This window comes from Rhododendron vialii, chromosome 10a, assembly GCF_030253575.1.
Source record: "Rhododendron vialii isolate Sample 1 chromosome 10a, ASM3025357v1".
In the NCBI taxonomy this organism is placed as follows: Eukaryota; Viridiplantae; Streptophyta; class Magnoliopsida; order Ericales; family Ericaceae; genus Rhododendron; species Rhododendron vialii.
In genome coordinates this window covers 22993744-23018924 of record NC_080566.1, presented here as the reverse complement: position 1 = coordinate 23018924, position 25181 = coordinate 22993744, and the positions used below count along the sequence as shown (strand labels likewise).

General features: G+C 45.7%; 1 pseudogene; it reads left to right on the top strand.

Annotated features, from left to right (window-relative positions):
* Positions 1–289: 289 nt before the first annotated feature.
* LOC131303004 (sugar transporter ERD6-like 4) overlaps positions 290–25181 on the top strand; it is a 51631-nt pseudogene continuing 26739 nt past the window's right edge.

Sequence of the window (25181 nt, the reverse complement as noted above, 5' to 3'; positions counted from 1 at the left end):
GGATAATGCAATTTGAACAATGCAATTTGAACATGTAAAAAGAGACTGATCTGTACAAAAATAGAAATATAAATTTAACTAACTAAAACAATCTGATCTGTACAAAATTAGAAATATAAATTTAACTAACTAAAACAATCTACCACCGACCTCCAAAACTAGAAATACCATTAACTATCAAAATACCTAAACTTGGCCTAATCCAAGAACCAATGGCGGCTCTGTGATAAATTTGATCACAGAGGACGGGGGGGGGGGGGGGGGGGGGGGGGGGGGGGTTTAATTAAAAATGAGTAGCAACAGAGAAGAAACCGTAGAGGATGGGTTGAGGAAGCCATTGCTGCACACAGAAAGCTGGTATCGTATGGGGTCAAGGCAATCCAGCAGCATCATGAATTCTTCTGCCCAATTCATCCGCGACGGCTCTGTCTCCGTCCTCCTATGCGTCCTCATCGTCGCCTTAGGCCCCATCCAATTTGGATTCACTGTAAGATTAATTACCAGCCCCACACTAGGGTACATTAAAATGTGTACCAGATTGTTCGGAAACCCAGCCGAGGTCCACACAAATGATAGTTTAATTTGTTTAAAATATATTTGTTAAAAATGTTTGTAAATATCATCTCATTCGAATATGGGTAAGAGCATGAGTGGATCCAGTGTAAGCACAAACGGGTCACGTGACCCACTTGAAAATTGGACTCTAAAGAAGGGCCCCGAAGTTCAGGGAAGTAATATATATAAAATATCCCGAAGATTACCCAATCTGCTAGATGGTCTGAGCGGTAGGATGCTGCCCTTTCTCAAAAGTGACGTGAGTTTGACTCTTGCTGCTGTCGCCAGCCTTTCTCCCTTTTTTTTGGGTAATGGTTAACCATCAGAACAAAAATATTTAGATTTTACTTTAACATTTTAACATTTTTCTTTAACAAAAATACGTTTTTGCTTTAAAATTTTAACATTTTTTACTTATGCTTTAACAAAAATATGTTTTTGCTTTAACATTTTGCTGTAGCAAAAACGTATTTACTTTAACATTTTAATTCACAACAAAAATACGTTTTTGCTTTAACATTTTTTTTATTTTTTTACAAGCTCAAAATTAACTGCCACTAAAAAAAATATTTGATGGATATATATACCCATTTTTGAATTAAATAATAAAAATTGATGTCAGTTCGCATACGATTTTGAAACATATAAGACTAGGTGACCCATCTGTAAAAAATTCATAGATCCACCACTGGGTAAGAGCTAGAGCAATCCATTTAATTGATTTTTGGTTCGCGGAAATCGGTCTTGCTATTGTCAGTCAGCTGAGCTGACGATAAATACACTAGAAAACAAGGAATACACGTAATTCTGTGTACTTTTTGCACCCTTTAATATACATTCACACACTTATTATTGTCAGCCCAATTTTTAGAATTTTCCTTATAACAATTTGAACCGCTTGGATTATTTGTACGGGACCCATAGTTTTTTTTTGTTAATTTTAACTGCACCATTCCGAATACCTTAACTTGATGTGTATATACGGAGGTATGTATATAGCACAATTGTTTACTTTGATGATGCTATTTGCAGTGTGGATACTCTTCCCCTACGCAATCTGAAATAATGAGGGATCTTGGACTTTCCATCTCAGAGGTATAACCCTTTTATATATCTTTTTTAATTTGTTGTGGAATCATAATAACTTGTGAAAAAATGTTATGATTTTTAATGGTTAGCACATTTGCATAAACATGTTGTGTGGCCTGTGATCCTCAATCTTCTCCTCCGTTGGTGGCTTGATGGTTGATTCTTCTCCTAGCCTGCACAGTAAGCGCACGACTAAAGACCAGGCCGGGGGTTGTCCCGGCAAGGCCCTCCGGCGTGAGGATAAGTAATGTGCAGAGAGAGTAGGCAGAAGATTATGAGAGTGAGTATGTAGTAGCATGTCCCTCTTTAGGGTTACCATCGCTACGTATTTATAGAGCTACCTGACTTGTTCTCCAAGCACAAACACGTGCCTTACGCGGGCCCGGCAATGTCATCATGACGTCACCAAATAGATCTGGTAACCGTTTTTACGGCTGAGCTGGTACACCTATGTGCGCTCATGATTATCCCAGGGCTTAACCGTCTCCGCACGTGGGTGGGCACGTGGCCGCGCGGGTGGCCGAGCCCAGAGGAACTCGTCGGTTGCCTAGCTTGAAGGGAAGCCGAGCCTGAAGGGGATTTGGGCCAGGAGACACTCCGCGATCCGACCCCAAATGGTTGCCGAGCTTGACGAATATCCTCCGTCGCCGGACGCAAAGCAAAAGCAAACCCGATGACTGGTGTGCCTCGGCTCATGCCGAGCACATATAGAATGGATTAGCTTCCTTTACCACGACTGGCAGCAGCAGAGGAATAGAGGTGGTCAATGGTAGGATCCCAATTATGCTCGGCCTACTACAATAGCCCCTCAATCTCAGCCGTCGCCGAGCGCGCGGTTAAGATTGATGTCTAACTTTAGCCGAGCAATCTTACCACTGAGCGTGGATCACGGTTGCTGTACAGAACTTAGCCGAGCCTAAACCTTTTTCAATAAACGGTCACGGACGTGGATCAATGGAGATACGCCAGGTGTCCATTTCTCGTTGGGTATAACTGACAGGGAGACGGTTGGCACGCGTGGGGCTCTGCCAGGTCGTCCCATCAGGCCACGTGTCAGATGCTTAATGGTTATAGGTTCGGCGGTACGGTGATTTGGGCGGGAAACTCGAATCCCAAACCCTACGTCTATATAAAGAGCTGGGGTTAGAGAGAGAAGCCACCGTTGCTTTCTCTCTCTAAACCTCCATTGCCAGAGCTTCATTCCACGCTCGTTCATCTCCCAGTCTCGATTCTCTGTGGTTTCTTCATCAAATCTTGCTGAAATTTCCAGGTATGCGTTCGATTTTCATCCCTCTCATAGTTTGTGCAATTTTTCCATGCTTTCCTTTCTATTTTCTTGGGTTTTGGGAGTTTTATGTCCTGAGTGAACAATACGAGGTCTGAAGATGAACGACGACTGTTCATCTTCATCTTCAATCTGTTCTTCCGAGCACGAGTCTGTAACAACGCCCATACTTGGCCTTTGTTGGGATTTGCCGAGCCCAGCCTAGGGCGCGGGCATGCCGAGCCCCATTTCGTGTCTTAGTATTTCCCGAGCTTGAATCTCGAAGAGACAAATAGGGTGGGCCAATAGGGTAGCCGAGCATAGAGATCCCTTGCCTTCTGGCCGATGATGAGGTTTCTCATTGTTTTCTTCTTGTTTTTGTTAGGTCTGGCTCACCCAACCATTGTCATTTCTTCCGACTCTGAAAGCTCAGGGGGAGATTCTGGAGATTCGTTTTTCCGTGAGTGGTTGGAAAAACACAGACGCCGACACCAAATATCGTCCATTGCCTCAAACATGTCTTCCGACTCCTGTGACTCGAATGCCGAACGTGTTTTTGAATACGGTGCCGACGAGTTTGTAATCGATCCCGAGATATCGTTCATAACATCGACCCATTCTGATGCCGAGCCTCATCTGGGACCAGAGGCCGAGTCCAGATTCATCCCACAGGCTGACGCCCCAACCCCTATTCTTTCAGGGCATAGTGAATCCCAATCCGAGGGTAAAGGGGTAGATGATCTTTATGAGAGGGGCCAAGTTTGCCCCCATGCCCATTTTTTCACCGAAAATGCTAGGGAGTACCAAGATTTTTGCCGAGAATACAGCATCCCCAACGACGTAGTACTTAACCAAGTGGCGAGCAACAGAATCAAGGATACGAGGGGGGACCATCCCGAGCATATCACTGTCCCTTTGATGGCGATATGTGAGGCTGGTTTGAGGTTCCCTCTTCATCCCTTCTTGAGGGAACTTCTTGCTCGGTTTAGCATCGTCCCACACTTTTTTGCCATCAACAGTTACCGAATAGTAATGTCGGTAATTAAGTTGAAGGAGCTTCACAACCTTGAGTTTACCGTCGCCGATCTTTTCCACACCTATATTATGTCTAGGCACGGCCAGACCGAGCGTCGATATTTATCGACACGTAGCAAAAAACAGCCATTAGTTGACGGCTTGCCCGACACTGACAAATGGGCCAACTTTTACGTTGAAGTGAGCGGTAACTTTGAGTTCGGCAACCAATCTAACCGTAGATTCAGCGTACCGAAGGTCAAAGATTTCAGAGGTAGCTCTATCGCTTTTGTCGTAGCCGAGCACGGACATTTTGCAAAAATATTTTACTATTTTTATTGACCGTTGATTGTTGTTTCCTCTTACAGATCACCGAGCAATCTTAAAGACTCAACAGTCCCTGTCCGTCGAAGCGCACGTTGATATTCTTTTGTCTCAAGTTTGTAGGGACGCGCCGACGTTGCTTGGCTACGAACCTTCTTACAGGGGGAAGCTTAGGAGGAGGGGGAAGGAATCAGAGGCGAGCAAAGAGGGTCCAAGCCAACGGAAGAAGGCCGTTCCGACAGGAAGAAGCAAGCAGCCGAGAGTAAAGTTGCCGACTTTCAGAAAGCCGGCCGAGTTTTGGTTCGGAGTGAACCAGCAAGCCGAGCACCCCAGTATTAATACCCCTCTTCAAACACTCGTGCCAGAACATCTCAACGAGATGGGTCGACGTAATGTTGTTCGTGTGAACATTAGGGACGGCAAAGCCGTACGTCAGGAGACTGGTGTTGCCGAGCCTGTTGAGAAGAGGCAGAAGCTTACTCATGACTTCTTCCCGACAAGGCCATCGGCTCCCCATCCGGGCGTGCAAGAGAAGACCGAGTCATCGGCTGCTGGTGGCTCAAAGGCAGCTCAGATGTCTTTAGGTTCGGCTGACGCCGTCGCCGTTCAGGAGTTCGCTCCTTCCTACGCCTTGGCCGAGGGCAGGGTCGTCACCGTTGAAGATTCTGTTAAGGTTGAGCCAGGGCTTGCCACTGCGATGCTTCAAGGCTTAGCTTTGCCGAGGGATATGGAGAAAATTCCCGAAGGTCTTCAGCCGAGCATAGTTCATGCAAGTGCTTACCTTGTTCAGGTTTGATTCGAACCCAGCCCTTCTTTATTTTTCATCATTTTTGCTGTCAAGTAAACTCATGTTCTTACTTTTGAATAGGCCGGACAAGCTTTGCTCCGCTCATCCAAAAATGCCAAGCTTGTTCTTGCCGAGCGCGCCCGCTTTCATGATGACTTGAGGGTCGAGTGAGAGAAAGTGAGAAGCTACAAGGGGAGTCTGAAGACGGTGAAAGCGCAGGTGGCCGAGCTTGAGAAGGAGAGAGATGAGATGGAGGAAAAAATGAAGAAGGTCGAGGGTGAAGTGGCCAAAGTTTTGAGGAGGGAGAAGAGAAAAATGATGGAGGTTGATGGGGCAGCTTATCCGGCCGGTTTTGACCGAGCCGGTGCCGAGTACATGCGTGAGGCTCGGTCCATGGTGAATGATGCCATAAGGATAAGGATGCCCATCGCCTACCGAACAGGGTACAAGGACGGCGTGAAGGCCGCTTGTGGAGTTATGCAACTGGAGGCTGATACGAATTTGATGAAGTCAATTCCTGCTCCTGTAGCTCCCGAGCTTGTTCTCCCATATACTGAAGAGGAGTGTGCACCTCTCCCGCCAGAGGAATTTCCCGAGAGCGAGGATGATGTTGAAGACCTGACCGATGCTGACGTCGTTGCAGTAGATTCGACAGGTTTGGAGCAAGTTGGTGGTGGTGGCGAGAAAGCTGCTGCTCAAGCCGAGCAGGGGCCAGTGAACGTTGACAAAGATGTTCTTGCCGAAGGTGGTGCTAGCGGTGGTGGTGTTGATGTTGATGTCGACGCAGCTGGAACTGGAGTTCATACTGAAGAGGCTGCCCAAGGTTGAGGCTGCTGAGGCCGAGGCTGAAATACTGATACTTGTTAATTTTTTGTTTTCCTTTAATTTGGACTTTTGTTAGACTGGACGGATCCGAGTTTGGATTTTGCCATGCCAGATGTAATGAAGGCTAGAGCGTTTCGCCGAGCTTGAATGCAATGACTTTTTTTTGAAACGGATGACTTCTTTTTGCAGTGCTTCCTTGATTTTGTCATACTTGCTTGATTTAAGATTTGTTTGAGATCGTGGTTATCCGTAGCCTCTTCTATAGTTTTGGGTCGGCTGAGTTGTGTTGACATGTAGCAAAGTAGAAACTTCATCATTTTGGTGTTTGCCGAGCTTTGAACAATGCATATTGATATGACAGCCGAGCCTAGGTTGTAGTAGAGATGTTGATGTGATATGTTGCCGAGCCCTAATTTAATGGTGTAATAGTTATTCTCTAGCCCCCACTTTGGTTTGGGTTTGGCCTAGTGGTAGGAATGTTCAATTGTTGAAGTTGCTAGCTGTAGGTATTACCGAGCTTGAACCAAAGTAGAGTAATAGAAGAGAGTTTGCCGAGCGTGTTTTGTTCTCGGACAGTTGCTAGTTTCGTGGATGATACTTAGGTTAATTGCCAAAGTTGTGGAGGACACGCACCTGTGCTTTGGGGCTCGATCAACTTGCCAGCCCCGATCGTGTAGGTGAAGTGTTTAACGTTTGCGGGTAGTTTGCTCACCAATGCGTGAGTATAACTGGGCTGTAGCCGACCATAATGTCTTGCTAAGCCGAACCGGAGCCCAAATTCCAGCCATATTGTGTGTCTTTGGGCTCGGTGGACCTGATGTCCGTTTTGCTTCTTTGGGCAGTAATAGTGGCCGAAGCAGAGGCATAGGAGCCATTTGTGGGTGTGACCGAGGTCAACGTTTGTGGTCGGCCACGTTAGCCAAGGTAGTATATATAAAGTAAAAAAGAATAACTTTGAATTGCAAAATGAAAGCTTGTCAGATAAAATTTCTTTGATTCTTCAAACATGAAGTACAGGTTGAAATGTAAAGACATGGGCCGAAGCTAAAAGAAAAATAGGATAGGCAGTGGCCGAACATGAGGCACACTGTTGGGGTTTCGGCTACATGTATGCCTTCTTGAGGTTCTATGCATGCCATGGGTTGCTGAGAACTTTCCCATTCATGTCCTCCAGCACATAGGCACCTTCACCAGCGACCTTGACAATGCGAAAGGGACCCTCCCAGTTGGGTTTGAACTTTTGCTTCTTGCTAGCTTGCACCACCTTTCACCAAACCAAGTCGTCTGGTTTGAAGGTCTTGGTTCGAACACTTCGGTTGTAGCCTCTTGCTATTTGTTGTTGGTATTCGGCGAGCTTTAGCTGAGCGCCGTCGCGTTTTTCTTCTGCCAAAATCAATTCATGTTCAACTGCCTCTTCATTAGTCTTTGGATCAAAATTCTCTGTCCTCAGAGTGGGGAACTTGGATTCTAGTGGGATAACCGCCTCCATGCCAAATGCCATTGAAAAGGGAGTTTGGCCTATTGAGCGCCGAGGTGTAGAGCGGTAGGCCCAAAGGACACGTGGTAGTTCCTCAGCCCATCTTCCTCTCTTGGAGTTCAATCGTCTCTTGATCCCGGCGCAGACGGTCTTGTTTGTAGCCTCGGCTTGTCCATTCCCTTGGGGCTATGCTGGTGTGGAGTTAAAGAAGTGTATCCCAAATTCCTCATAGAGGCTGGTCAGGTCTTTACCGACAAATTGGCTTCCATTGTCTGATACGATGGCGTACGGAACTCCAAATCTGGTAACAATGTTTCGCCACACAAATCTTCGAACGTCAGCTTCTGTGATTGTTGCAAGAGGTTCGGCCTTTACCCATTTGGAGAAGTAGTCTGTTGCGGTGATCCAGAACTTGAATCCTCCTGGAGCTGTTGGTAGTTTTCCGACAATGTCGAGCCCCCATTGTGCAAAGGGCCAAGGGCTGGTAATAGGGGAGAGGTTTTGGGCGGGTTGCTTTGGTATGGGAGAAAACAGCTGGCACGGTCGGCATTTGCGGACAACTTCTTCGCAGTCTTTCTTCATGTTCTTCCAGAAGTAGCCTTGGCTCATGGCACGTTGACAAAGGGAGCGGCCGCCAGAGTGGCAGCCGCAGCTGCCTGAATGAAGTTCTGTCAGAATTTCGGGCACTTGGGAGGGGTGGACAACGAAGAGATACGGTCCGGAGATGGATTTCCTGTATAAGTGGCCGCTTTCAGAAAGCCAGTAGTAGGCGGCCTTGTTCCTCACACGGTAAGCCTCCTTCTTGTTTGTGGGCAGGGTGTCGTGCTTTAGGAACGCAACAATCTCATCCATCCAGCTGGGGCCGAGTTCAACATTGAGTACTTCTGAAGTGGGCTCAAAAGACGGGCGGCCAATGCTGCCGAAGTTGATAGTTCGGAATCCTGAGGCTTTAGAAGCTGAGGCAAGGCCAGCGAGTGCGTCGGCATGCGCGTTGTGTTCGCGGTTAATCTGCTCAATTTTGAAATTGGGGAAGTTGGTGATTAGTTCGGCTACGGTTGCCTGGTATTTTGACATCCGCAGATCCCGAGCTTCATAGTCGCCCAGTACTTGGTTAACTATGAGTTGAGAGTCACAGTAAACGACAAGGTTGGAAATTCCCATGGCAACTGCAGAGCGTAAGCCGGCTAGGAGCGTTTCATATTCAGCTTCGTTGTTGGTGGCGGGGAAGTCGATGCTGATAGCACTTTCGTGTAGTGTTCCACATGGGGAGACTAGGACGACACCGGCCCCTGCTCCGTTGCTGTTTGACGCTCCGTCAACATGTAGACGCCATGTGTCGCCTTGGAAAAGGTGCCAAGGTTTTGGAGACAATTGATGCTCGGCAACGATTTTTGTTGGGATGGGTGTGTTGATGAGTTCAGTGTCTTGTGGAGTGAGCTCAGCAATGAAGTTCGCAAGGATTTGTCCTTTGATCGCCGTTCATGGTTCGAAACGGATATCAAAGTTTGTTAGCTCAACTGCCCACTTGGAGACTCTGTTAGACAGATCTGCCTTTCGAAAGAGAGCTTTGAGGGGGTGTTCTGTTAAGATGATGATAGAGTGTGATTGGAAGTAGGGTAGGAGTTTCCTAGCCACTGAGACAAGAGCAAGGGCTAACTTTTCAAGCGGTAGGTAACGAGTTTGAGCTGGGAGGAGTGTCTTGCTTGTGAAATAGATGGGCTTGTCATCGGCGCCTTCCCGCCGTACAAGTGCAGAACTGGTTGCGTGGGCGGAGACGGCAAGATAGAGATAAAGAGTTTCGAACTCTTTAGGTTTTACCAACAGCGGGGCCGATTTTAAGTAGTCTTTTAGTTCGGCAAAAGCTGAGTCACACTCCAGGGTCCATTCAAAGCTGCGTCTGCTTTTGCCCTTCAAGGCGTGGAAGAATGCGTGGCATTTGTCTGTGGATTTGCTGATGAATCGGTTGAGAGCCGCTGCCATCCCAGTGAGCCTTTGAACTTCCTTGATCGTCCTGGGTGGGCACAAATCTTGAACAGCCTTGATTTGGTTGGGGTCGGCCTCGATACCTCTTCGAGTGACCAGGTGTCCGAGCAATTTCCCAGCGCTTACTCCGAACGCGCACTTTTCAGGATTCAGCCGTAGCTTGTGTAGCTTGAGGATTTCAAAAACTTCGGCCAAGTCTCGCAGGTGGTTGGATTCCTTCTTGCTTTTGATGACCAGGTCATCAATGTAAGCTTCCACGGTGTGGCCGATTTGTTCTTCCAACATTTTGAATATTGCTCTGCTGAACGTTGCCCCTGAATTCTTGAGTCCAAAGGGCATGACGCGGTAGCAAAAGATGCCATATGGCGTGATGAAAGCAGTTTTCTCCATGTCGTCGGGGTCCATGGCAATTTGGTGGTAGCCACGGTAGGCGTCCAGAAAGCTGAGCCGAGCATGTCCTGCTATTGCGTCAACGAGTTGGTCAATCTTCGGGAGTGGAAACCAATCCTTTGGACAAGCGTCGTTGAGATTGGTATAATCCACGCAAACACGCCATTTGCCGTTTTTCTTTTTAACAACCACAGTGTTGGATAGCCATGTCGGGTATTGTACTTCTTGGATTGCCTTGGCCTCCAACAGACGCTTGACTTCTTCGACGATGGCGTCGGCGTGTTCAGCTGCAGAACGCCGTGCCTTCTGGATGACAGGTTTAGCGTCCTTCTTGATGTTGAGGGAGTGACTGATGAATTTGGGGTCGACCCCCGGCATCTCGTTGGGGGTCCAAGCAAAGACTTCGATATTTTTCTTGAGGTATTGAAACATTTCTTCGCGGTCAGCCTCGCTGATGGAAGAGCTGATGAGGAAGAATCGAGAGCCATCCTCGTTGACTGGCCATTGGACGAGGTCTTCCTCTGCTTTGTCTTCGGCTTTTTGGCCGACGTCGTCGATTGCTGCCATGTCGGGGACTTCAACCCATTGTACTTGTTTGGCTATGGTGGAGTTGTGGACGGCAGAGACATAGCATTTTTTGGAGGCCACTTGGTCACCTCGCAAATCTTCTTGTTTTCCTGTGGCGCCGATGAAACAGACGACCTGGTGGTAGGTAGAAGCATTGGCTTGCATTCCGTGGAGCCAGGTTCGGCCAAGGATGGCGTTGTATGGGCTTGGTACGTTGACGACGATAAATTCGACGGTCAAAGTTTTTGAGCCGACGACGACTGGGAGGAAGATTCGACCAAGCGGCCAGACAGGTGCACCGTTGAAGCCGATGAGGGGTACTTCAGTAGGTTGTAGGGCTGATTTCGGTAGATCCAATTTTTTGAAAAGGTTGTAATACATGACCTCTGCTGAACTTCCTTGATCGATGAGAATGCGTTTGACATCATGTACTCCAATTTGGACAGTTACGACGAGGGCGTTGGAGTGTGGTGTTTGCACACGTTCAAGATCGCGCTCGGTAAAAGTAATCGTCCATTTGGGCAACTCTTCTGTTCGTGGACGCTTGGATCCGCAACCGACTGAGAGTATCTGTTTGGATGTTGAGGCGTGGTCGATGTCGGCTTTGAGGGCGGTTTCGGATGCCTTGGAAACTGGACCGTGGATGACGTGTATCAGTGGGCGCTGTTCGTTGGGGTTGGGATTTGTCTGCCGGGTGGGCATTTTTGATCGGTCAATGTATTGATCGAGATGGCCTTGGGCTGCCAAACGTTCCAACAGCGCCTTGTACGGAGCACATGCCGTTGTGTAGTGGCCGAGCTCATTGTGATACGAGCACTTCTTCCTCGGATTCTGATCAGCTTGGCCGTTGTCTGTGCCGAGCTTGCCCGTCGGCCATTCGAACCATGGTTGCCTCATTATCTCTTTCAGAAAAGACCAAATTGGTTCCTTGAAGTGGGTGGTTTCGGCCACGTAGTCGTGCTCCTTTGGCTGGCGTTTCTTCCCTTCTTTGATGTTGTGTACCTGCTTCTTGGGTTGTAGGTGCTGAGTGATTGCTGGAGCCGGCAGTTGGGTTGCGATCGAGGTGAAGGATGCTGTTATGCTCGGGAATCCCTAGGCTGCACGGTCCGCATAAAACTCTTCAAGAGCACAAAATCTCTCCACGACGCGTATCAATTCCCCCATGCCGTGTGGTGGGCAGATGGCGAGTTCGTCAAGGATCTTGCTGCCGGTCTCCAGACCGTTTTTGAAAGTTCGCGCAGCCCAATATTCATCGATTCCTGGAATTTCGTTGAACAGCTGCCAATAACGCTCGGCGTATTGTCTGAGTGTTTCGTTTGGGAGCTTCCTCATCTAAGACAAGGACTCGGGCTCCTTGGCTGTCCTGTTACTGGTGATGAAGTGAGTGTTGAATGCGCATTCAAGGTCGGCCAGGTTCCGTATGGATCCAGCGGGCAATTTGTTGCACCACTGGAGTCCAAGGGAGCCGAGGCTGGATGGGAACGCCTTGCATTTGATTTCGTCCCCCGTGGTGCATAGCTCAATGGTTTGTCGAAAGTGGATTAGGTGGGTGTAGGCCTCGCATGTGGTAGGATCGAATTTTGTAAACTTTGGCAGGTGGAAGTTGGGTTCGGCCGTCGTGTTGATTATGTGGGGTGCGAATGGGGAAACGCCGAGATCCTTTAGCTGTCGCTCAAAACCAGGGCGTGGCGGCTTGCCGTGCTCATCCGTCCTTGTTCTCTTGGGCTCCCTATCTGGAGACTTTTCGCGGCTTCGACGCTGGAGTTTGTCTCGTAAATCTGCTGCTACCCGGCAATGTTCGTCAACCGTTTCTCTTTTGTCCTTACGGGATTTGGTCTCGTTGTTTGGCTCGTCGATGCACACGCCCTTTCCGTTCCGTCGAGCCAGGTTGCTGTTGTCAAACTTTTCTGCAGGGATTTCCCCGAGTCGTTCGGATACATGACGTCTGGTCTGCGAGGAATCTCGGCTACGGTGTGAAACCATTGTGAGAGAAAATTCTGCGCGGCCAGTGGAGTAGGTGCTTGTGAACGACTCGGTGTCCTTTGTGTTGGTTCGATCGTGGTGTTCTTTTGAGCGATGTGTTCTAGATGCGGTGGGTTGCTTGTAAAGGATAATTTCTCTGGCGTCGCCCGGAGCCGGGGTGAAGCCTAGGCGGTCTTTAACGGACCCGCGTTGGCCTCCCTCGTCCTGACATCTTTGCGGTGGTGGTGGGGGTGGTGTTTGCCTTCTTCTACCCCTTCCTCCACCAGATCTGGATGCGGCGGGGGTGGTGTTTTGTTGCATATGCTGTTTCATTTGGGCCACCTCCGCCCTTAGCGCGGCCAACTCGTTATCGCGTTCGTCGTCGCGACGCTGCAGCAAACGGATGTAGGCCATCGTTACGTCGTCCGCGACTGGTGAGAGACCGGATCTTGGTGCTAGGGAGATGGACATGTGCCTCTCATGGGGTGTTGTGGGGATGACATTTCTGCTAGCGTCTTTGGTCCCTGAGATGGCTACATCCGTCTGATCTCCGCCCATGGTGAGTGGTTTTGTCGTTGTTTCACGGAGGAGTAGGTGGTCTGGAGGACGTGAGAGCCGTTTGAATCAAAAGCGATTCACGTCAGGTTCACCAATTGTGTGGCCCGTGATCCTCAATCTTCTCCTCCGTTGGTGGCTTGATGGTTGAGTCTTCTCCTAGCCTGCACAGTAAGCGCACGACTAAAGACCAGGCCGGGGGTTGTCCCGGCAAGGCCCTCCGGCGTGAGGATAAGTAATGTGCAGAGAGAGTAGGCAGAAGATTATGAGAGTGAGTATGTAGTAGCATGTCCCTCTTTAGGGTTACCATCGCTAGGTATTTATAGAGCTCCCTGACTTGTTCTCCAAGCACAAACACGTGCCTTACGCGGGCCCGGCAATGTCATCGTGACGTCACCAAATAGATCTGGTAACCGTTTTTAGGGCTGAGCTAGTACACCCATGTGCGCTCATGATTATCCCAGGGCTTAACCGTCTCCGCACGTGGGTGGGCACGTGGCCGCGCGGGTGGCCGAGCCCAGAGGAACTCGTCGGTTGCCTAGCTTAAAGGGAAGCCGAGCCTGAAGGGGATTTGGGCCAGGTGACACTCCACGATCCGACCCCAAATGGTTGCTGAGCTTGACGAATATCCTCCGTCGCCGGACGCAAAGCAAAAGCAGAGCCGACGACTGGTGTGCCTCGGCTCATGCCGAGCACATATAGAATTGATTAGCTTCCTTTACCACGACTGGCAGCAGCAGAGGAATAGAGGTGGTCAATGGTGGGATCCCAGTTATGCTCGGCCTACTACACATGTTTTCGGTACCTTAACTAATACATTGGCGAATGGTCCCACCTGTTCGGTTTCCTATCTTGACAAATCATTTATTTTTTTCCAAACTATTTGTACCTTGATGTGGTAACTATAAGTTAATTTAGCTGATATACATGCATAAATATGTTGATAGGTACAGAGATTTTTATTGGACTCACAATGTTGTATTCGGCAGTTCTCTATATTTGGTTCTTTATCCAATGTGGGAGCCATGGTTGGTGCAATAACCAGTGGCCAGATTGTGGAGTACATTGGAAGAAATTAAATGGGTAAGGTTGATAAGAAATGCTGAGTTCTTGTGATTTGTTGAGTTATTTGGTTATGTACTTGTTCGGCTCCGAAATGGCTCAAGGACTGAGCGGGCGTGCCAAGACTTGTCGCGTCTAACATAAAGGGCTGAGCGTCCCTATTTTGACTTCTAGATCTGAGAGGGCGATAGTGCTGCAACCTAAGGGCTGGATTGCAGTGAAGGTCCGTGGTTTTGCCTCTTCGTGCGAAGAATTCATAATTTCCTAACCGTGTAGGAAAGAAAGTAACAACGTAGAATTACTTTACTATATCATAATAATAAAGTAAGGGATGAAGAGAGATATGAATAACTTTATTATGTTTCGTAATAATAAAGTTGGGGTACAAGAGAGATAGAAACCCCAATTACTTGGTGAAGTAATTGAGTGAGGGTGAGAAAATAGAGATAGTTGCTTCGCTGGGAAGGCTTTTGTTTTAAGCGTTGAGCTTGATTGGTGTGGGAACCCTTTTTTCTTCTTGTCTTCTAGTATTTATAGGCCAAGGGTCTTCGATTTTCTGCATGTAAATGGCTTGTTGTCCTCTTCTCATGGCACCATGTGTCTTTTGTAACTTCCCCTTCATGAGATCATGGGTAATGGGTAGTTATTGGAGGTTACAAAAGATCATGGGCAAATAGTGCACTGGTCTAGATCTGGGCCGAGTATCTCGCCTTCGCCACGAGCTGACATGTGTCCCGAGTAGCCTCCAGATCTTGCCAAGTGTCCGAAATAACTACCCACTAACATATTTAGTGGGATCATGGGTGGTTATTGGAGGTTTATAAGAGAAACCCACGTGTTTTCTTTTACCATGAGAAGTTACTGGAAATTAAACAAGAGTAATGGCCCACCCTCTTCCCTCTTTTCGTGGGTATCAAAGAGTAGTGGGCCATTTGACCAAGTCAAATGGCCATGTGGCAAGTATTCCCACCAACTTGTTTCCTTTTATTCCGTGGATCAACAGGAGCAACTATTGCAAAACACTAAGCATTTACCCACCTTCCACTTTTTATGGGACTCTTGGGTAATGGCCCATTTATTAAATTAAATGGCCTACTTATATGTTTATCCCACAAAAACACCTAATTAACTTCCATGGGTCATGGGCCAACTAATTCCTTTTTGCAAATAGGCCCAGAAACACTAAGCCCATGGCCGAATTAAATTAAAATTAACCGGGCCCAATAAATATTGTCTTGGCCCATTAATTTTAATAAATACCTCTTTATTTTTGGCCCAATTTAATTAAAAGATAATTAAATGGCCTTCCAACACTTGCCCAGGACTGGGTGCCAAAAATGGGTGTAAACAATGCCCCCCCATGCCTTGATCTTGTTCAAGATCTAGGCTTGTAAATTAGGACAAAGTACAGTTTTTGGCATAACCAAACGAGTCCTTATCGCTAGATTTGAAAAAATAATCAGGCTTTATTTAGCCTAAGAATTTTTCAAAAGTTCAAATATTTACACTTAAAAAGATAATCAGGCCATAACAAGCCTAACAACTTTTTGAGTTCCAAAGTATATCCCCTTAATTGAGTTTGGATCCCTCCATTTTGAATCTCAACAATTTTCGAGATAAACAACCCCCTAAAGAGTCCTGTTGACAGCAACAACTATCACCTTTTTAGGCCTGAGGGACACGTGTCATCACCCCAGGCCGTGCATTGGCTGCCATGCAGCTTTTCAAACCGTCAGGACTCTTTGCGTCAATCAAGAGTCCAACCCTTGAGTTGCTTCTTCAATCTCGATCAAAGAGATAGAGATAGAAAGGAAAAACCAACGGCATCAATTGTGCCGCCACCCACAATGCTCCATTCTTTCTTTTCATTCTCTCTACATCTTCTCTGCTTCCTCTCCTCTTGCACGGACGAAGTCCAGAAAAAGCCCTAAACTGCCATTCTTTCACTCAAGTCTCTTGATCTGCACCAGAGATAGCGACCCACAAAGCTAATGCTCCTCCCCCAAATCCCAACAGCCTCGCCATTCAAATCCGCAAGATCATCGACGAAGAGCGCATAGCAATTACCAATGACGTCCTGGTTATTGCAAACGCTGATCGAGTTGGGTTGGGGCCTGCGTTTCAATTAGGGTTTCCCTCCCAACTTGCCCCGATGTACCCATTGGCTGAGGAAGTCCTTCCCTTTGAATCTCCGTCCCTTGACTGGAATCGTTTCAGCTCTGATATTCCCAATCGCCTTTGGCACAGACCTGACGCCAAGTACGTAGAGTGGCTTGATCGGATGCTTGAGGCCAAGGGTGATCTGTGGAAGCAAATAGGGATTCGAGACGCCATTCTGCTCAGTCGATCACTTATTGATATGGACAAAAACCTCTTCCTGGCTGCTTCTCAATTCTGGTCAGTTACCACAAACTCATTCCATTTTAAGGTAGGCCTCATGAGCCCCACCCTTCAGGACTTGGCTTTCCTGACAGGCCTCCGTCCCCATGGGATAGAGGCCAATTACTTCCTGTCACAAAAAACTTCTTACTTTGAGTATAAAGAACCCTTGTCTTTTGCCCCTTTCATTAACCATTATGCAAAAAAGGGACCCGTTGAGGATAATGAATGTAACGCCCCGAATTTTGGTTACGTTAAAAAGACAATTTCATTGAAAACCTCAAAATAGAGTCTGGCTCTTATTACAACAAAATTCCCACAAGAGTTCAATATTTACACAAATGAAAGGGTTCTAGGGTTCCTAACTACAGCTCTTCAGCTCCTCCATTCTTGCCAGCTCCTCAGCTCCAAAAGCCTCCACGGTGATTTGCTTACCCTGATCATCTACAAAATCTGACACATTATACCAGCATTGCCACCGATATAATATGTCAGGGCCACCAAAAAGGCAACACCGTGAGCTACAAAAGCTCAGCAGAAAAATCCCATACCCACTAACCCATAGCTTACAAACAACAAGTTATACAAACATTGATTTCTACATGATACATATATACGCAGCTAACAATGACACATCCATATTCGTTAATCAACTATCGTTGGTGTCCAAGATTTTCCGTGTTTCTCCTACGCGACTCATCGTAGACCGTGTCAACATTTTTACTTACAAATCAACTTTTCAAAAACCACTTGTTTAACACACCCAACCTCGGTTCCGCCGTTCCGGGTTCCCGAGTATCCTCACAATGGTTCCGCCGTCCCGGGTTCCCATTGGCACACACACACCCAAAATCATTTGTTTAACACACACAATTGCATTGGCTTCGTACCGCGGATAACCAAGCTACACACCCAACCTCGGTTCCGCCACGCCGGTCTCCCGAGTATCCTCACAATGGTTCCGCCGCGCCGGGTTCCCATTGGCACACAAACATTTGCATTGGCTCCGTACTGCGGATAACCAAGCTACACACCTAACCTCGGTTCCGCCGCGCCGGGTTCCCATTGGCACACAAAAACATTTGCATTGGCTCCGTACCGCGGATAACCAAGCTACACACCCAACCTCGGTTCTGCCGCGCCGGTCTCCCGAGTTTCCTCACAATGATTCCCGGCTCCGGGTTCTCATTGGGTTTTTCACAAATCTTACTTTTGCACACGCACACACACAACTCATATAATGCCACCCAAAACCGGTCATTATGTAGTTTCAAAATATTTTCTTCCTCGGAAAACATTTCCTTTCGTTAATCACACCCTAGGTGTCATGTTTCTACTTTCTCGATTCTCGTGTCTCGTTACATGTAAAGACTCCGCGGTAGGACAAAAGTAAGCATGAAACATTCTAACAAGATCATCCAATTCTATATTACTCATCACACTCAATCACCACTTATAGCATAACGCCACATGTACGGACGCCCTTGGAGTGTATCACTTATGCTTATTCAAAGCACAACGCCACATGTACGGATGCCTTTGGAGTGAAATCACTTATGCTTTATCACACCACAAGTAATACAAACAATTCATATATGCATACTCATAATCATCTTAAAGATCAAAATACAATACTTCTAAACAAACGATAAGTTCGATCTTTCAAAATCCGTTAAGGATAATCTACTTTCTAACATACGGTTCTATACGTAGAGTTAGGGGGCAAGGGGTTCTACCTTACTTCTTGGCGGTAGGGTGGCTACGGAAAGTACGTCGGTGGTCGGACGGAGTAACTTCCTACGGTATGCCTTCGGGAGCTTCGAAAGAGAAATGTCTCTCTCGAAACCTAATCTTGACTAAACTACTCTACTTTATGGATCGAAGGGTGGTCGGGTGGCGGTTTAGTGGCGGCTTAGGTTGAGTTTCTTGAAGAACTCAAGAACAACTCAAGAACAAAGAAGAACTAAGCAAGAACAAAGAAAGAACAAAGAATTTCTAGAGAGAGAAGTTGCTAGGTGAAAGTGTGAGTTGAATGAGAAACATTGGGTGCTATTTATAGGCAAAATTCTTGGCTCTTCCTCTCTCTCTATGGCCGGCCCCTCTCTCTCTCTATATCTCCCATGGTTTTGCTTCATTAAGTCATCAAATCAACCTTTCAACCAAGTCATAGCCCTTTTTCCAATCTTAGGCCAAATCTTAGGTGTAAGGCTATGAAATCAAATAAGATCATTAGGCTTTTTAGGTGAATCTAGGTAATTATAATCTAGGTCTAGCTTGTAGTCAAAATCTTAGGCTAATAAAGGCTAGGATATGTGTCATAATGGTCCATCAATAGGTTGTCATTAGGCAAAATAGACTTGGGCCTATTATGGTAGCTTGCAAGGCTAGGCTAGTCCTTGGATTGGACTATGGGAGATTTGTTTGGAAAGAAGGAGACAATGGTACAAGATTTGGTTTCAAACAAATCATAAAAGTACAATGGAGAGTTAGTTTTGGCTAGGAAGAAGATTCACCAAGGATTTGAAAAGATGAGAAAGATCAAGGAAGTACAACAAAAATCTTTCCCTCTCTCTCTCTCTCTCTCTCTCTCTCTCGGCAATCTCTCTCCCTCTCTCTCTAGCAAAAGTACACACACATATATATATATATATATATATATATATATATATATATACACACATATTACAAGAAAGAATAAGAAAGGTACAAGTACAAGATTCTCCAAATCCAAAATCCTTATTAAAGAAATCCAATAAGGCACATGTTGATTTAAATAAATAAACTAGTGTACAAAGTACTCTAGGAAGATCAACTCCCAAATAATTTAATCCAATTGGGTACAAAATCCCATTATAAAATAATAAAGGAGTACTTAGAAAAATCTTAGGCTTTAAAGGCTACTAAGGCTAATAAGTACTTTCAAAATAAAATATTGGTACTTCATTACATGGGTAATTAGGAAAAATGACTAGTTTAATAAGCCCATGTACTTGGTTGAAAGACCAAACTATTACCCAATGGATAATAAATACCCTAACTTTTATTATCCAATGGACAATAATAACTAGGGAACTTTTTATAATTAAAAAGTACTTTAAAGCAATTATAAAAGTCTATTCAAGTACTTTGCTCAAACCCTTTTAATATAAAGAATTGGGTTTCTATTATCCAATGGATAATAGTTTCCCTAACATTTATTAACCAAAGGATAAAGAATAAAACTAAAACAATAAAAGGAAATAAATAAGTAATTCTTTAGGGTTGAAAAGGTTGACTAGTCAAATCAACTTTATTGGAAGGTTCCCTAGTCACATCGGTACTTTATTTGGTCAAAAGACTCTATTACCCAAGGGTTACTAACTTCCCTAACGGTTATTACCCAATGGATAATAATTCTCCTTACGTTTAATAACCAATGGACAAAAGAGTAAAGTACCCTTATCTTTTAAAATAAGATTTTGAAAAGACTACATGTACTTTTATAAAAAAAAAAATTATTATCCAATGGACAAAAATTACCCTAATCATTATGGACCAATGGGTAAAGGCAAAAGGTTCAAAAGTTTCAAAAGGTTCAAAAGGTTCATCTAGTAACTAGGTGAGTTGGTTGCTCGGTTCCTCCAAGTAGTCGGTTGGAAACTAACTAAATTGGTCAAGTAAGGTTTCTAGTCGAGAGTTAATCCAATGACCAAAGTCTAACTACAACGGAAATTAAGAAATAGCCATTTCAAGAGAAAATAAGTAATTTAAATAAAATTCAAATATTTAACGAAATTTTTATTGACCAAACTTCAAGGTCGTTACAATGAACACGTGGCCTTCCTCCTGTATTGGTTAAACAAATTTATCTTCTGTGTTTCTGCGAATAGGGTCACCAAGGATTTCATAGACTTGGCCTGTGCCCTAGCTTCTGGGCAGAAGCTGGCATTAGGCCCCTTGGTTTTAGCCCATCTTTACCATAGTATGAAGGAACTGATCAGCAACAAGTTTATCTTTGCTCCTGGACCCCTGTGGGTCATGACCCTATGGTTATGGTCTTATTTCCCTAAACTTGGCCCACCCATGGTCAAAAAGTCAGAACACACCTGCTACGGCCTCCATTACACTAATGCTCGTGGCCCTAGATACGCTTTCGGGACCTACTTCAAATTCTTCTACCACGAACTCACTGGGATGGGGAAGAACTGGCTGCCCTTTGTCAGGGACACGGTGCCCTGGTGGCTGAAACAAGAAGCCTCAAATCCGGGTGACGACTATGATGACCATTTAGAGATTTGGAGCAGCTTTCTGATCTCCAGGGACCTCATGTATGGCATGGCTTATACTCCTACCAATTACAAGTATGGAGTTGAATACTATAATGCAGCCCAATTTGCTAGACAGTTTGGCCTTTGTCAACTTACTCCCTTACCTCCATACCAGTCCTTGAATGAGGACTTCACTGACAGGCCAGTGGTTCAACCAAAGGACCTAGAAAGGGTTAGGAACACTTTCCCTGAGCTTAGGAAGGCCTTTGCCCTTCATCGCTATGCTGAACGCATTGACAAAGGAGCCAAATTTGATAGTTTGTGGGGAGGCTACACAAGAATGCATTTCGTCAAACCCTATCTGGATGTCTTAACCACACTTCTGCCATAATCTGCTGGAATTCCTGAGCCTGGCCTAACCATGCCCTTGCAACAGATCAGTCCTTCTCCATCCTTAACCATGAAAAGAAAAGGTAAGACCCACACCTTTGCCGTTGCAAATTTCTTGAATTCATTCAATATTTTTTGGGCTAATCTCTTCCTTGTCTCCAGGTTCAGAGAGTATTCCCGATGAGACCCCTGCTGAAATTGCCCCACAGAAGCCCAAAAGGACTAAGATGCTCGCACGCAAGCAGGCGCCAGAGGTAAAACTCCTTTAGCATCCCTCCATTCCTTTCGTACATTACTTATGCTTTAAATCTCCTCACAGGCCTCTCAGACCACTGTAGCTGGTAGAACTAGGAGTTGTGCAAAAACCAGCTCTCCTGAGTCTGACCCTTTGGAAAAGGTTTGTCTTCTTCCTGGCTTTGCCCTTAGCTTCATTGAAACCTGTTGCTAAATCTCCTATCTCTTGATAGCCCACTTCCAAGATCAAAGAAGAACAAGCTGATTCTGCTCCTACCAAGAAGAGATTAAGGAAGAAAAAACCTGCTCCGATTGACTCTGAAAATACCGTGTCTGCCACAGCGGGCAATCCCATTGTAAGAATGTATTGTGACATGTCCTCTCCAGCATTTATGGCCCCTTACTATCATCTAATACCTCTTGTTCTTAATCCCAAGGAACTTGATGATTATTTCGAGGAAGAGAAAGAGATAGAAGACAAAGGGCTAGGCATGCCCCAACAAGAACCTGAACATGAAGCTTCCTCCAGGACTCCAGAGAAGCCCAGCTCTCCAGCAACCAAACCTATCCCCTCGACTGATCCTCCTGTCATTCCTGAATTTGTCATCATAACAGAGGAAGAAGAAGAAGAAGAAGATCTGGACACTTTGTTTCAGTCTGCTCAGGACTTGTTGAAGGCAGCCAATTCTGGAACCTCAGGTAATGGTCTTGGATCAACTTCCCAATCTCAATTTACACCGGATGAAGTGGTTGAGGCCAAAACAGCTCTTAGGATGGCCCTTCTGCAAAACTTCAAGGCTGTTGTCCATCCGGCTCGAGCCTCGAGTATCAAGAAAGCCATGGAAGTATTGGTTAAATCTTAGGCCCTGGGTACAGAGGAGACCTCCCTTCAGTATTTCCATAAAGACTTCCCTACCATGGTCAAGTCCCATGATTCTTCCACCCACGAACTTAACAAGGTCAATGCCAAGTTGGCAGAATTGGATCTGGTTGATATGGAGCTCACCAAATTCAGTTCTGAATGGAATCAGCTGAAGGAGGATATCAAGGTCAATGAAGCAAATATCACTGCCACCTCCAACCAAATTCAAGATCTCAAAACTCAATTGGCAATAGCTGAAAGCCGAATGGAAGACTTTCGGAAGGAATCCAAAATCCTGGCCTAACATCATGAAGAGCTAAAAGCTGGATCAAAAAGCCAGAAAATGAAGTTGAACCTCCTGGTTGAAGAAGTCGCAGCCTTCGTGGGCAGAGGGATACACTTGAAGCTCAGCTTGCCAACCTTGACACCTCGTGGGCAAACCTCAAAAGCAGTCTTGAAGGCCTCCTGTAGGTCTTGACCTTAAAACTTTCACTTTTGAACTTTGGTTTGTAATAATTAGTTTATCTGCTTCTTGCCTGGCCTGGAACTTTCCTTTAAATGGCCAAGGCAATGGTTTGGTTTGATGATAGGTGGCCTGAACTTGAGGCCTTTTTGAATTTTGCATAGTAAGTACTACGGCCTCCGTTCAGGCCTTGCCATGAAATTTCATTATGGTTTGGTAGATTGAATTTCTCCAAAGTCTCTCATCTCCCACATAGTAGGATAGTGATGCTTTAGGTACTTTCCATTTGTTAAATGCTTAAATAAACCACCATTTAGGTCCATAAGAAGATAAACATTACCTCTAAGGACTTAAGCAATCTGGTACGGTCCTTCCCAGGTTGGAGACCACTTGCCATATCTTGGATTCTTTTCCCCTAAGGGAAAGACCGCCTTCCAAACCAAGTCACCCTCAGTAAAGCTCTTTTTCCTTACACGTTTGTCATAAGATCTAGCGACTCTTCTTTTCTGAACCAACATGTGATTAAGGGCTGCAAGCCTAACTTCGTCCAAGTCCTCAAGCTCCATCAGCATGGCCTGAGTATAATCTGCAGGAGTGAGGCCATTTTGATATGCAATTCTTGCTGACTTTACTGCTACTTCCATTGGTAGGACTGGATCATGCCCATATACCAACATATAAGGAGTTATATTGGTGGCTTCCTTCTTTGAGGTTCTGTAGGCCCATAAGGCCTCAGAAAGCAATTCGTGCCAGGCCCTTGGATTATCTTCCACCATTTTCTCGATAATGTTGACAAGAGTCCTGTTGGTGGATTCAGCTTGGCCATTTCCTTGTGCATAATAAGGAGTAGAATTGGAGATAATAATATTTTGTTGTGCAGCAAAGTTAACCACTTGTTCTCCCATAAATATCATACCCCTATCTGCAACCAAGTGTTCAGGTAGTCCAAACCTATGGATGATTCTTTCCTTGACCACCTTGATTACCTCTTGTTGATCTACAGACTTTAATGGCACCGCTTCTGCCCACTTGGTGAAGTAATCCGTGGCTACCAAGATGTAAGTATGATTTCCTGAAGAGGGCGGATAAATTTTTCCAATTACGTCAAGGGCCCAACCTCTAAATGGCCAAGGTTTGACCACACCATGATAATCAGCTGCAGGAACACGCTGAATTGGGCCATGGGCTTGGCAAGGTTGACATCCTTTAGAAAAACGAATACAATCCTCTAAGATGGTTGGCCAATAGTATCCATACCTTCTGATTAGCCATCTCATCTTTATTCCAGATTAATGGGCGCCACAGATTCCTTCATGGACTTCGCTCATGACCCTCATGGCCTCAGGGTGCCCTAAACACCTTAAAAGTAAATCATCCTTAAAGCTTTTCTTATATAATTCATCGCCCACGAGGATATAGCTCATAGCCCTTCTCCTTACTTTCCTAGAAGTTCTGTGATGAGGCCTCTTTAGGAAGGAAATAATAGGTGTACACCAATCATTCTCTGGTTCATCATCTGATTCTTCACCTGTGAAGTCAGAAGTAAATACCTCCAGTCCTAGACCTCTCCTTCTAACAGAAGGTAACAACCTCTTTTGGATTGTGATGATCTTGTGGATTGTTTCTGGAGCTAGCTTCAGACCTGTAGAAGCCTGAGCCAAGCTATTGGCTTCAGTGTTCATACTCCTTGAGACGTGTTTGACCGTGACATTATCAAAATCTTGGATTAATTGCACTGCTTCCATATAATAAGGAGCCAGGTCCTCACTATAACATTTGAACGTTCCCGCCAAGTGATTGATTACAAGGTTTGAATTCCCAATAATCTTTACTTCTCTTGCCTCTAGATCTCTTAGGATCTCAAGGCCTATAAGAACTGCTTCGTATTCAGCTTGGTTATTTGTACATGGGAAATCAAATTGAAAAGACAATTCAGTCCTCAGGCCTTGAGGAGAAATAACAATTACTCCACAGCCTGAGGCCTGCTGAGTCCTTGATCCGTCAAAGAGTAGTGTCCAAGGAGTGAGTGATATCTCAAGGGCGCTAAGACTTGACTCGGACTCGTCGCCGATATCCACGCAAGATGATCAGCAAGGAAATCTGCTAAGGCCTGACCCTTTACAACCTTTTGAGGAACGTATTGAAAACTAAACTCCATTAAAGCTAAAGACCATTTGCTGATTCGGCCTCTCATGATTGGCCAAGAAAGCAAGTATTTAAGTAGGTCTGTTTTACTCATAATGTAAACCAAAATAGGAAGCATGTAGTGCCTCAATTTTATTGCTGAAAAGTACAAGGAAAGACAAATCTTTTCAATAGGGGTGTATCTCCTTTCACAAGGAGTCAGCAACCTACTCAAGTAATAAATCGCCTGTTCCTTTCCTTGAGCGTTATCTTGAGCCAAGAGACCTCCAATAGAGCCCTCAACTGCCGAGATGTAGAGCTTCAACGGCCTGTTCTTGATGGGAGGCATAAGGACTGGAGCCGTTGCTAAATAGCCTTTGATCTCATCAAAGGCCTTTTGATGGTTTGCCTCCTAAACAAAAGCGTCATGGTCCTTCAGCTTCAAGAGTGGAGAAAAGACTTGAACCCTTCCAGCTAGGTTTGAGATAAACCTTCTCAAGAAGTTGAACGAACCCAAGAGCTTCTGCAACTCCTTCTTGGTGGTAGGAGGCTTCGCTTCCATGATTGCTTTGGCCTTGTTCTTGTCAACCTCAATCCCTCTGTTGTGGACCAAAAATCCAAGGAACTT